This window comes from Buteo buteo, chromosome Z (genome assembly GCF_964188355.1).
Source record: "Buteo buteo chromosome Z, bButBut1.hap1.1, whole genome shotgun sequence".
In the NCBI taxonomy this organism is placed as follows: Eukaryota; Metazoa; Chordata; class Aves; order Accipitriformes; family Accipitridae; genus Buteo; species Buteo buteo.
In genome coordinates, this window is record NC_134204.1 from 59,870,200 (window position 1) to 59,884,076 (window position 13,877).

At 42.7% G+C, this 13,877-nt stretch overlaps 1 protein-coding gene and 1 long non-coding RNA gene across 7 annotated transcripts in view; one reads left to right on the forward strand and one right to left on the reverse strand.

Annotated features, from left to right (window-relative positions):
- Nucleotides 1-444: 444 nt before the first annotated feature.
- On the reverse strand, nucleotides 445-5,173 carry LOC142026917 (uncharacterized). The gene is made up of 3 exons (XR_012648950.1): nucleotides 4,409-5,173; nucleotides 3,645-3,751; nucleotides 445-1,758 (listed from the first exon to the last, which is right to left on the reverse strand). It is a non-coding gene; the product is annotated as an uncharacterized LOC142026917 (long non-coding RNA).
- A 246-nt stretch (nucleotides 5,174-5,419) lies between these two features.
- Nucleotides 5,420-13,877, forward strand: part of PAM (peptidylglycine alpha-amidating monooxygenase) — a 152,602-nt gene continuing 144,144 nt past the window's right edge. For 5 of the 6 annotated variants that reach the window (XM_075019511.1, XM_075019515.1, XM_075019514.1 and 2 more), the window contains exon 1: nucleotides 5,420-5,552. The gene's annotated coding sequence lies outside the window, so the exon portion shown is untranslated. The remainder of the gene's footprint in view (nucleotides 5,553-13,877) is intronic. The other variant, XM_075019513.1, reaches the window with a different exon arrangement.

Genomic DNA, 13,877 nt, shown 5'->3' on the forward strand with positions numbered 1-13,877 from the left:
TAAAAGTTAGTTAAACAGTTGTTGTTTGTTCAGTAGATTTTGCTGGCAGATTTTGTCTCGTTCTAGGCAAACAATCATTTATATGTATAGTCAATTAGGGATGTATATGCAAAGGACAATCTGGCATCACCCCTCCCTTTATCTTCTTTCATCTCCTCTGTCTATACTATTCTTTCAAGGTTTTGTAACAAAAAAAACCCAAACCCACCTGATCTCCTTTCTTTTCAGTGTGCCTGTGGTTACTTTTCTGAAATCTGGGATTATTTTGTAGTTTTATCTTGAAATTGAGTAATGGAAATACTACTTAAACACTTATAATGTAGCAGCAGCACAACCCTCCAACAAGCAGAAAGGACTACTGCTAGACTTTCTCAAAACATTTTAAAGTTTACTGTTACTTCTCTTTCTGTAAAGAAGTATTCTTGCACTAGGAAAAATTAACCTTTTAGAGTGGAGTATCTCACTAGAGACCATATCTGCAGCTTAGTCATCAGGTCTCTCAGTAAATACAGCAGAATTTAGTGGTGAGCTGGGATCTACCATCAGTCACTGCTTAATGCAATTAAGTACAAACAATGAATGTCAAACCACTGTTCTCCTACACCAAATTCTTAGGAGACAATTTAAAGATGGAGCTGAAGGTCTAGTTCAAATCTAATTAACATTTTTTTCAAGTCTTCTTTCGTTATTACCATAGGTATCTGACATTTTTTTCTCAAAACAAAGAAAAAAATGTTAAGTACATGAAAAAACCCAACCTTTCAGTGAGACCTGTGTAGAGATCCCAGAGGCAAAGAGGCAAGAGTAAAGTTATTTAAAGACACACGAAAAGCCTCAGGAGAAATGTAGATAATTTTCCAAGGACCGTTATTTGAGTTGGCACATTCAGACTAATGACAACTAACTGAATTACCAGCACCAGGGCACCAGTAATCACTTGCACAAATACTCAGCCATGTCGAATTTCTCTTATGCTTTAAGATACAAAGGCTAGTGTATGTGTAGGGTAGCAACACTCACATAGATGAGATAGCTACAACAATAAATATTTTCTGTTCTGAAACCATGTCTTATTAGAAACCATACTCAATGGTATGTAAAATATGGCACCACCCTAGTTAACACAGGGCTATGAATAATTCATCTTCAAAACATTGATATGATTTACTGTTTCATTCTTTAAGTATTGGCCTAGCCAGAGCTAGAGATGAACATCTTTTGTTCATGGGAAAGGCATTATATAAGCAGCAGTGCCCCCAAAAGCTTACCTCATCCGCAGTCTGCAGAGACCACTTATTGCACACAGGAGTTACAGTTTTGCTAAGTGTGCTAGCTGAGGTAACTGGATTTGTGACATATTTCCATCTGCCTGGATAAAATTAAGCCTTCAATGTAAAGGTATTTCTTTGTAGTATTTTTGCATTATATTGAGGTATAAAAAGTGCATTAACTATAGCTGTGTTACGTATCTATATAATACATATCCAGCTCACTGGGACTCATTTTTAAATTGGAATTTATCTTGGTGAGTGTTTGAAAAAAAATCTTGGAAATAACAGTGAGTAAGATTGCAGCCTGAAGGAGATCATGGGCTGATTTCTATCCTCAAAAGAGCTCTTCAAAGACTTTCATCCTTTATGCTGCCAGCATGCTACTCCATTTGCAAAGTAAAATCTCCACGCAGATCTCCAGTGTCTGATGCAGTCTGTGCTTTTATACATGCTAAAGAATAAAGGGAAGGGTGTCATTTTGTTTTGCCTAAAAAAGAGGAAAAAAGGAAGTAAGTATCTCTGGCAAAAACAGAGTAAATGGTGCTCAAAGCAAAGAGGTCAAAGCCTGGAATCAATCAATCTATCTAAAATACTTCATCAAGATATATACTACAGACCTTTATGATTTAATATTTATTATAGCTGTTTGCCAGTAACAATATTATTGTTATTGAAGTATAAGCAAGAGGACTGCATGACTGAAAAGCTTTCTGGACACATTCAAACAATACTTCCTCATGTATCTATAAATGGCAGGTGGTGATTGCCTGCATTGCTCAGACATAGATAATGAAAAACTTCAAGATATGTTTGCCACAATGCAAGAGCTCAGGACATTAAATAAAGTCCAAATAAATATTTTGATATAACTCTTATGTCAAAGGTCTAAATGTAGTTGCTTTAGCACATACCTAATTTCCAAATGGTTAAAGTCCTTGCTGAATTAGGACCTAATGCAGAAGTCTGTAGATTTAAAGAAACGATTTGCAAGCTAAAGAAAACCCCACACTGTTTTATTTCCCACAAAAAAAACATTATATTAAGTGATCTTTTATGAAAAAAAGAACATTCAGAATACTTCGGTTTTAATTAGGAAGTCATTAAAGTAAAAGTAGATACCTAATCACACAAGATGAGAAATATTTTCCAACTCAGTGAAGCCAGTCTTACAGGAAGCTTAGTACCTTACAGAATCTAGCGTGTGGTTATTTTTCTGCACTTTACACTAGGAGGTTACAGCATAAGTCACAAAACGATGTTTAAAAGTTATTTTAGTTTTCTGTGCTAGGAAATCTCATACTCTAAGAAAAGGACACTGTAAGTCTAGTCTTGGATTTTAGAAGAGGAGGAGGCAAAATTAAACACCACATTTTAATGTATTCATTTTTATTGCCTTTATGAAGCAATACAAAATCACTTGGCAGAGAGGTCACCACGTGGGTAATACAAATGAAATTAAAGTTAAAAAGCATTCAAACAACACTCAAAGTAATGAAAGCACTGTGATCAAATGGGTGTAAAAACAGTAGATCTATTTACAGAGCCATTAAACATGAAGTTTAAGGTAGATTGCCTTATGTTTACCATAATGAAAAATAAAAGAGTTGGCAGATTCTACTCAAATTAATGACTTCAATACAAAGGTATTCATAAAATTTTAATTTAATATCCTTTCTCTAATTTTAAAGAAAAAACTTTTAAAAATCAGAAACAAAACATTAAAGAATATCCTCTTAGTAGGCTGCAGGTTCGTTCTACTTCCCACTAATTTTTCAGAGGTGATAATAAAATTCTTCAATGCTTTTCTCTTTCTTTTTTTCAAATACTTTGATACCTTTTTATTAATACCTGTAAGGCATATGTTCTGCACTTACAGAAAGGACTGGCTTTGTAGGGCCCTCATATTCTTATAAAATAGGACCTTCTAATTCAGGGAACATTCACATGCTAATAAGGACTATTTTCAGCTCCTTCTCCAAATTCTTGTCCATTGGACAATTCTTGTCCAATCTCCTTTACAGAGATTGCTTTGAGAATATAAATTAATCTACACCAATTAAAGAATTTGCATAAGAGCAGCTAGCATGGGAAACATTGCTAGAAGAGGATGTAGTCCCCTGTGAGTGAGAGACTCTGAAGCTGCACCTTTCTGTATGCCACACCATCCCAGCCAGAATGAAAGGTGGAGGCAGGCCTTTGGGCTGCTCCTGCCTAGGCAACAGATGTGTATATAGGCTTGCCATTTCACAGAAGCACCACTGAATCACTTTGGTCAGGGTAGAGTCTGAAAACCTTAGACCAGGCCTTTGCAATTACAGTGTTCAGTTTCATGAGCTAGATCAATAATGTAAGGGAAGTCTGGCACAAACTTACATGAGCACTTGGTACAACGAAGAGCTCTATAAAGAAATGCTGGCGTGACTCTGCAAATCATCTGGAGCCAGCAAGTCATCATTTCTGTTCGAAGAGCTTAATATTTCCTGTCATCAAAGAACGAAAAAGGACACATTAATCACTAATTGCTTGCTATGTCCTGTACCCCCACAAAGGCGAGTTTTCACCTTCTGAAGAAAAAGGACCAAGCATTTAAAACCATACAAAAAAATCCATTGATGTGCTTTAATTTGGGAAATGTGAATAGGCTTTCAAAGAATTAATTCATGAAGTCTGTGTATTTTGTACAAATAAGGAAAATGCTTCATCACAGTAATACATGTAGCCTTTGTGGAACTACTGAAACATCCATCCCAGGCCCAATTACCCAAATTTGTTTTCATAAAGAAGTCGGTAGAAATGCTTACAAAACAAGGTATTACTTTAACCTGAAGGTGGCAGAATCATGTCTTACCATATATATTTTTATATTTTAAAGCAGCATTAAGACAGTGCCACTTAACAAATGAATGCTTCATTACAATGCCCCTGAAATATGGCACAGATTTGGGTCCTAATTCTTCCAGTTGACCGACGCAGATGAATCTCTCAGAGGTCTCCTGCATAAACCTGTTCAGCCAGAGATGCTGAGCAATGTTCACATGCAGTGGGTATGTGCTGTTAAGATACAGCTCAGTACAAGACATGCCCAAGCTTCAGCTTGCTATTCTATGTTATGAATTCCACTTAAATCATCATCTTACTCAAGTACACTGGAGTACAACGAGCCTCCAACAACAATCGGCATCTCTGGCTTGCGTTCTTTGTTACCAGTAACTGACTGTTCTATTCTTGGCACCCACTCCTCGGAGGTTCCCTTTCTCTGGCTCCCCATCATCCTGAGTCAGTAACTCCCTGGAGACAGCCACCGAAACTGCCCTCGGCTCTAGACGGGGCAAACCGTCTTCGTCCGAGCAAAAGCCTGCGTGCGTCCCCCTTTGAGCCGCAGGCGCCCGCCGGGCTCTGTTGCTGTTCACCAAGGCAAAGACTGGACAAAGCCCCGCGTCCCGGGGCCTCGCGGATCGGCTTTAATTAAGCACCCCCCGCCCCCGCCTGAGAGAGAGGGTTTTGCAGAGCGCTGCCCTCGCTTCGCTTGCCGCAGCTTGCGACGCCGCGACGGCAGCCTCTTCGCCCCCGGCACGAAGGGACTTGGCCCCCCGGGGACTGACAACACGTGGACCCACCGGCTCCTGCTGGCAAAGGGCGGCGAGAGCGACCGCAGCCGGCCCTCAATGCAGCGGGGCGTCCCGGCCCACGGCGGGGGGATGCCCGCTCACCCCACCGACCCACCCGCGGGGCAAGCGCTGGCTTCCCGGGCGGAGCCGCGGCTCTCCCCGCGGCGTCCGAGGCAGGACCGGCGGGCAGGCGGGGTCGGCGCCGCTGGGAGGGCAGCAGGCCGACGGGCCCGCCCGCCCCGCCAGGGGACGGAGCCGCTTGTTCCCTCCCCCGGGGCCCGCGCCCCGCCAGGCTGACCCCGAGCCGCTTCCCGGAGTGCCCCCGCCGCGCCCCGCCCCGTCCCGAGCCGAGCCGAGCCGAGCCGAGCCGAGCCGAGCCGAGCCGCCGCGAGGACAGGGAGCGCCCCCCCGCGCCCTCCCCCAGAGAAATGCGCAGGCAGACGTGAGAGGCTCCTCGTCCCCCGCGCCGGGCGGGGCGGGGTCGGGCCGGGCCGCGGCCGGGGGGCGGGGCGTCGGGGGCGGGCGGTCCCGCGGGGGGGCGGGGCCGGCGCGGCGGCAGGAAGGGGGGGTCGCGGCGACAGCGCGCGGCAGCCCCCGGTGTCGCCGGCGCTGCCACCAGCGCTGAGGCAGCTCGGCCGGGAGTCGGCAGCGCGGCGCGGCTTGGCTTCCTCCCGTGAGTTTCACGTGCTTCGCGTTAGCCCGGGCGCGGGGGCTGCGGGGAGGAGGAGGAGGAGGAGGAAGAAGAAGAAGGAGTTGGAGTTGCGGTGATCAGCCCCAGCCCCGCGGCGGGGCCGGTGCTGGTGCCTTCTCCGGGTGGAGGGGCCCAGCGCCCCGTTCGGCGGCTGGTCGCTCGCCCCCCCCCCCCCCCCCGCCTCCGACCGGGCTGCCCCTTCCCGGGCACACGTGCCGCGGCGCCGCTCTCCGCCGGGCGGGCCGCGCTGCCCGAGGCGCGGCGCCTTCCCGCGGGTGCCTAAGGGAGGGCAGCCGGCCGCGGCGCGGGGGACACTGCCCGGGGGCCGCGGCTGTCCTGCCGCCGGGACTGCGGCGGCTGTGGGGCTGCGGCCGCGGGGGTGGCAGAGATCTGCCAGCGCCTGACGGCGTGGGCGCGTCGAGGTCTCTCTCGGAGCCCCCTCCTCCGCTTGCCGGGGCTTTGTGTCCCGTGTAAGGGAGGCGGGAGGAACGAGCTTCCCCGGGGCGCCGGGGGGGGCGGCCGGGGCACGGCGCGCTCCCCTCCCGCCAAAGTTTCCTGCGGCGCTCGGCGCCGTCAGCCCTTGCACCGCCGGCGCGGCGCGGGGAACGCGCGGCCGGCTCCGGGCCGGGCGGGGGCCGGGGGGCGGCGGGGCGGCCGTCCCGGGGGCCGGTTCCTCCCGCTTGTCATGGGGTCCGGCTTAAAGGGACAGCGGCGGCTCGGGGCGGTGCGCCTGGGCGGAATCTCGGCCGCCTGCTGCGGTGATGGGGAAAGATGGCTGAACGCGGGAGAGGCAGAGCCCCTTCGGACTTTGGCGCTGTTCTGCTGAGGCTGTCGTTTTTTCACCTCTAGATGTCCAGCCATGGAAAGCAGTCAAGTGTTGACATTTGGTTAGTCTTGACTTCCAGCTGTTTTGAGCTGTGCTGTTATGGTTTCCATTAGTCCCTGGGAGTGGCTTTTTTTCTTTCTTTCTTCTTTCTTTCTTCTTTTTTTTTTTGAAGGTTCTACTGTGCATTCTGTTAATTCTTTTAAAAACTCCCGCATTAGATCTTATGCATTAGTTTTGAAAGATACATGTTTTCTGTGTCAGTCCCTCACAGTTTTGAGTGACACATGTTTCTGAACATACCAAGTAACGATTCACTTGTCAGTGTGTGGCCGTGCCGTGAGAACTGGTGTATGAACGGTGGGTCCCAAGTCCTTCTGGAATGGTAAAACCACTGTCAGTTCTCAGATGGTCTTGTGGACCACCAACATGGAGGTGCGGCATTGTCAAGTTGGTATGTTTTACCTTAGACTGTTTTCAGATTGCCTACTGTAGGCTTGCAGGTAAGAGTTCTTACAGGCTCCAGTGAAAAAGAGAAATCACTGGCATTAATTGGAATTTTTAAGCTACTTATTAAAGACTAAGTGTTTGTTTGGCATGGAAATGGAAGTCGTCTTGTAAGAAGACAGGCATTTTAATATCTCAAGTCTCTTCATGACATTTCACTTGATATGAAAAAGGCCTTTTGTTTCCTTTTTGATTTGGGGTACTCCTTCTGTGTCTTTAGAGGTGTTCCAGCATTAAAATCATCAGTAATAAATCTAGCTTTCAGAAAATTACAGTTCAGTCCCCAAATCTTAACTGAACTTAATTTTTTTAGATGATTTATATGTTAGACTCTTATTTATATTTCTGTTTTGTACTGTAGATATGAAATCGGGAGTCTGACTTGTACTGTAGATCTGAAATCAGGAGATAGTTTTAAAAAATAACTTTACTGGAAGATTGATGCATGTTTGCTGACTAGTGCTTGCAGAAAAAATGGAAAGCAGGCTGAATTCAGTCCTCACGTACTCAGCTAGTTTATTTGATGTGGTGATCCCATCACTGGTGCAGGTGAAGATGGGAGATCTAGGAGGTAAGAGCTACAAGTAGCCAAAAGCAGGTGCAGAACACACAGCCTTCCTTTGACAAATGGAAGCAGAGGTCTGCACAAGCATGTGTGCAAGCAGGCTCAAAATAATCTTAGTGATCCGATCCAAAACGCAAACCCACCATTTCATTGCTCTGTCTGCTTCCTTGTCAAGTGAGATAACCTCCGGGCTGCTAAGTGTCAAATAAAACAAGATACAATTGAATCTGCTCTTCTGGAAGTTATTTCCTGGCATGTGGCTGATAACATAAAGTGTTCAGCTTGAGAGGAGTTTTCTTCTTGTTTCCTTACATATGAATCCTAAGGAACTACATCTTGAAGGCAAACTTGTTCTCAGCATATTGCTTCCATTTTACATGTAGTCATGGCTCAAAGGGAGCTGAGAGGTTGGGATTCGTTCTGCAGTCCTCATTTCACAGATTGACAGAAGTATCCACGTTGCATACTCAAGAACAATGGCATGCACAATGAAATGAAGACTATTTTTAAAAGTCATTTTATAACTCGCCAGTTTTCCATTTAACACTTCATTGGATCTGACCATTACTGGTGATATTTGAGATGAATAAATCTGGGGTGCTTACACATATAACAGTTCTATCCAAAATTACAGCTATTAGTACAAACAAAGATTTGAAGAGTATCTTAAATGAAGCCAAGCAAACTAGAAAAATTATTTCTGGTTTACACTGGAAAAAAATGTATAAGAATTAGGATTAAACACTTTATGGAGTAGGTTATACCATATTTGCCATATTCCTTATGGTAGGTTATACCATATTAATCATCTTGTATCTTGAGAATGATATCTGGTGCTGGCTGGTTTGAGCAAATTGTTGCTGGAATGTTTTACCAGTTTGGCCTAGAATGACAGCTTATATAGTGAAAGTATTCCGAATAACTTTTAAGAAACCTTCTCTACTTGGGGTATTGTGTTTTCAGTCTAATGTTAAAGCGACAGAAAGAAATGTTGGACATCCTCTAATTAGTGAGCCTCGTTGAAATTCTGTTTTTTGATGCTGCAGAACTTGGATCAATCAGATAAATACAGGGTGTTTTCCCAAGGCAGAGCTAAGTATTTTCTGGCTATATAGAACTGTAGTTTAGAAGATGGAACCATTGAGACATTTAATATTTGTAGGATAATGCATGTTAGCTTTCCTATTCCCCCTTTTTTTCCCCTCTTCCCCTTTTTCCCCCTGCCCTGCCCCCCCCTTTTGTTTTCTTTTGTAAGGCCACAAGAATATATAAAATTGAAATACTTTGGCCTGTTGAAAGACAGTGAGGATTTGGAACATACTCCTTAATGAATAACCCCCTTAATTTCTCTGTGGTAAGTGGAGGACTCTTTTCTAATTTTTTAATGTCCCGTCAGTCTTACCTGTACTCAGATTCAGTTTCTTCCAGTTGGCCAAGGTAAGGAGGAGGGGGTGTTATTTATACACTGCCTGGGGCTGTTGAATCAAACTAAAAGTATTTCTGAAATAATGATTCAACATGTTCCTACAGAAAGATCTAAAAATTTTACTTGAAAAATATTTTGATTAAGTATATCTTCATTTTTATGTGTTATTTCATAATTTGTGTTAAAACATGTATTTCAGTGCAATTTTGTAAATTTGCTATTAGAAGTATGTCGGAATGAAAGTGTGGAGAGCTTTGTATGTTAAGATTATGATAAAATTCTGGAAGCATAAGGTGGAATCAAGAAGATTATGAGATACAAGTTGTGACCACGTGAGGAAAGAACAATGCTGACAAAGGAAAGTAGTGTAGGTATAAACAGTAAGCAAAATGCATGGTTAGTGCTGGCTTTTGAAACTTGCTGTTCTTCAGGTATACATCTAAAATTTTTGGTTTTATTATCATTTTTGAGAAATGCAAGTTGCATAGAGACTCTCTTTTCCATCTCTATGAGAGAACGTGAATGAAATGTAAAAGTAGCCTCTTAAAAGATATATGCAGATTATATGTGAAGAGATGCTGAAAGAAAGCAAGCTTTTCCAATGTAGTTAATAGAAACAAGCTGCCTGACCTCCATCTGAGGAAGATGCTTAACAGTCATTAGTTGGAAGAGCTCTGTCGTAACAGCACTCCATGCACTGTGAGCACTTACTATACTTTTTACAGAAAGGGGTTTTCTCACCCTCCCTCCAACCATCAACGTATTATGTTATTATTAATGAAAATACTCAATTAGAGGAATCCACCATTTTATGCAAACAAAAAAAAGTGTGTTTTGCTGAAACCGAAAGATGGTAAATGATAACCTAGGCTTTTCCTGCTGCAGTGATGAACCTCCTACATTTTATGCAACAGATGTCACTTGGCAAATGGTCTGTTTTAAGATATCATGGCTCTTCAACAGCCAAACAGGGTGTGTAACCAGATGAAGTGAAAGAGTTTAAAGTGCAGCAGCTCACAATGGATCACTGGATAGAAGGAAACATGACTTTCATTTTGAACAAAACCAATTTCAGTAACTCTTATGTGTTATCTCATGGATTTCTTTCATCCTTTCATACTCATGCTTTTGCAGTCCTACAGTTATGAAGACCAGGACAGATGGGTATCCGATTAGTCTGGCCAGGATTACTTGCAGTGACAAGGGGATCAAATGATGCTGGCTATCAAGTCCTCATCATGTCTTTTGGGTTATTCTTGACTGGTAATGATGCTGCATATCTTTGCTGCATTTATGTTCGCTTTGGACAAAGAATGCCGAGGGTGATGTTGAGTCATATCATATATTTGTGGTTCCATGTGTGTGGTACGGTCTCACACTCCACCAGTGCCTGCCAGTTACTTTCTGTTATCAATATTCTTTCTTGGATTTTATGACTCCACTTGATCACTTCATTTGCAGCAGGTGTGCCATTCTTCTTACTCCTGCTCTGCTGTTTTAATCTGCGCTGTTCTACATTCGTGGTCCTGGTATACTAATACAATATGTACTATATAAATCTCTACAAAGGAAGGGTATCTCAAAAGTTTATAGTCTGTTTTAAAATCATCTATCTCTCTGTCGTGGTCCCTCGTGTGTAGGGTTAATCAAGACTTAAGGAACTTTAAAAAAAAAAAAGTTTGCTTCTGACACTCCCATTGGATGTTGCAAGTGGCCTACTCATTTTCAGAGTCTTCTGTGTTAGCGTATGCCTCAGGCCTTTCATACTTAGGAACAAAAATGGATTATGAATAAATGTTTACATTGAACTTAAGATTTGTGAAAACTTTTTTTTTTTTTTTAGTACAGGACTAGATTTAACCCTAGAGGACCACTGTAAAACTATAGAAGATGTGTTTCACTTTTATCCCTTCCACCCAAGTATGCAAATGAGTTTTTTGTTAGCTGTACGTTTGCTTCTGTTGCAGGCCTGTAAATAATGTTTTTCAATCCATGTGATAAAACATTTATTCATCTTGGGGGATGCTGTGGATTATAAATTTTTTTTTCTGGCTTGTTTAAAAAATGTCAGTCTAATCTACAACCTAAATTATTCACAGCCTTCATATACTCATTTGTTCTTGTTTAATATTATTCAGTAGCTTAATTCTTAGTTCTTTCCCTGTGATTGGTGTATACTTTGGTTTATTTATAGAGAGCAATCACGTTTACTTTTAGACTTTATGTTGCTAGGCTGAATGATCCAGGCTGTCTTTGTCTCATTACATACTGGGAAAATTAAGAGCTTGTTGGGTTCAGCCTGGAGAAGAGAAGGCTGAAGGGGGACCTCCTCGCAGTCTACAACTTCCTCAATGTGGGCAGTGGAGGGCAGGTGCTGATCTCCTCTCTCTGGTGACCAGCGATAGGACACGAGGAGATGGAATGAAGCTGCATCAGGGGAAGTTCAGATTGGACATTAGGAAAAGGTTCTTCACTGAGAGGGTGGTCAGTCACTGGAACAGGCTCCCCAGGGAAGTGGTCATGGCACCAAGCTTGTCAGAGTTCAAGGAGCGCCTGGACAATGCTCTTAGTCTTATGGTTTAGTTTTAGGTCGTCCTGCAAGGAGCCAGGGAGTTGGACTCGATGATCCTTATGGGACCCTTCCAACTGAAGATACTCTATGATTCCAGTAGCCCTTTCTCCTTCTGCTTACAGTTTGAACACATCTTGTACATGTTGACTGCGACTGTACTTGATGTTGCATGTGAAGACAGTGACACTAGTATAAGCAGATCTGTAATGAAGTTGAAATTACTAAATACCTCTTAAAATTGCTTTTTATTCTTGCTCTTTGTTATTTTGAGTACATCATAGTAGCTGTGATCATGTAATCACTTGATATGATCTGTTCTTTCCAGCTGATAAACTGGTAGCTAAGAGCAGACAGTCCTGAAGTGTTTGACATAAAAGCAGAAATTAAGAAAATAGATACTTTTGCTGTTTTGATCCTCAAAATTACCCATTTCTTTCTTACAGCACTCTGATCTTCCTGTGAATAAGTGGTACCTCTTCAGCCCTGCTTCAGCAGAATTCTGTAGGTTCTTGCCTATATTTTGTGCTAGTTTCTTTTATGCAAATACTAAGGCTATATTTTTAAAACACTCTTAGTTAATGAAACTCTATCACTTCACTCCTTTCAATGCTACAGTTGTCTTTGTTTAACTACTCATACTGATTTTTATTTTTTTTTAACATCTTCTAATCCAGTTTCTTCCCCTTTTAAAAATATTCGGTGTTGTAGTATGGATGAAAATATACCGAATTCCCACCCCCTCCCCAGACCAGCTCTACTGCATTTTCTTTTGTCTGGGGGAAGCACCTTCTATTTCATTGAAGAAAGATGGTATGTTCTGCCACGATAATGTAAGTAAATTCATATTTAATTTCTTCTGCCACTCCATTTTTCATTTCCCTAAGTCTCTAATTATTCTTTACTTCAGAATCTGTTCCATTTCCCCTTCTCTTTGATTGTTTTATTAAAAGCACCTTCAGTGAAACTAAAATGAATTCATGTACAGGTGCATAGATGTTAAGCAGAAGTAGCTCCAAGGTACATTTCTAAACTACAGGATGATGGTCAGTCTTCTACACTTAAAAAGGCTGATACTTCCCACAATAAATTTCTGAGGTCTGTAACTTGTAACGTCGACAAATTATTAAGTATTGGTGGTAAAGTCTTCCATGTCAGGGGAGATGTGTTACTTTGCTGTGAAGAGAATAGAGGACTGAGAAGCTGAGATTAGAAGAGAACTTGAGGAGAACTAGGTAAACTGAGGAGAAGAGGAAGAGTTGAGATGAAAGTAAGTCTGCTGAAGCAAGCCAGTGTGCAAAGAAATGTGGCATCTGTAGATACTCTGGGGACCATGACCTGATGGGGATGTACAACCAGGAGAGGGAGAAATCCTGTGAAGTCTGGGGATGGGCTGATGGCAATGTAGATCAGGTGAGGAACTGGAAAACTGGAATAGGGGAAGGGTTTATATGAACTATTGACCAAAAAACTGAAGTAAAAGACTGAAAGATTGAAGATCAGGCTAATGTGAAGTGAGGTAGAAGAGAGAAGGAGACAGGAAAGACAGACTGGAATAGGTCATGTATCTAACCTGTGCTGCAGCAGATAGATTACTTCTTGTGTCTTTGTTAACAGGTATTTAAAATGTTACATCAACAGTTACTGAGTACAGTTGAATGCTTTGTTCTGTGGGGTTCATTAATGTGCATTCATATTCCAGCATCAGTGATACTTGCCTTCTTCATCCACAACTTTCCAGGAAGCCACAGCCTTTTCTTTTAGAAGCAGATACCTGTCTATTATCTGTGATTCCTCCCTGTACCCCTTCACAGTTGAGTCAGCTCTATGTGAAACTACTCCTTTACATCTGTTTAGGTACTGAAATTGGTTGTAGGCCAGTGTTTTATCCACAACAGTGCTTATTGCTTTGGGACTGGTTTTGATTCTAGAGTGCCAGTGATTATTTTGTTTTACAAGTCAGCTTCCTTTAATAGAGTTCTTTTCTCCTTGAACCTTGTTCATGGCCCTAAAGCAGGATATTTCCAGGAGTGAAGAAAAGGAACTTGAAAACTGATCAAGTCAGCCTTGTATGCTTACAGCAGTCCATTTAAAGAGGAGAAAAAAAATTATGAAAGCTAGCGTTCGTTTTAAATCAGCAGTGCTCTGTTGCAGACTTCTATGCTATATTCTTTAGTTTTCTGTGGATTATTTATATTCAGACTGGTTAAATGCAGTTGGTTTTAATTCCTTTCATGAGCATGTTCTACCCTGAACTCAAGTTAAGGAGCTAGATTGCATAGTACTAAGAATCCCAATCTCATTAGGGAAGAGATTAAGGATTTCTGGTGGATTTTAATGCATCTTTTTTATCCTGACTTAAAATAGCTTTTGCTTTCTGCTTGTTTACTGACATTTGGATTGAAACAGTGTTAATG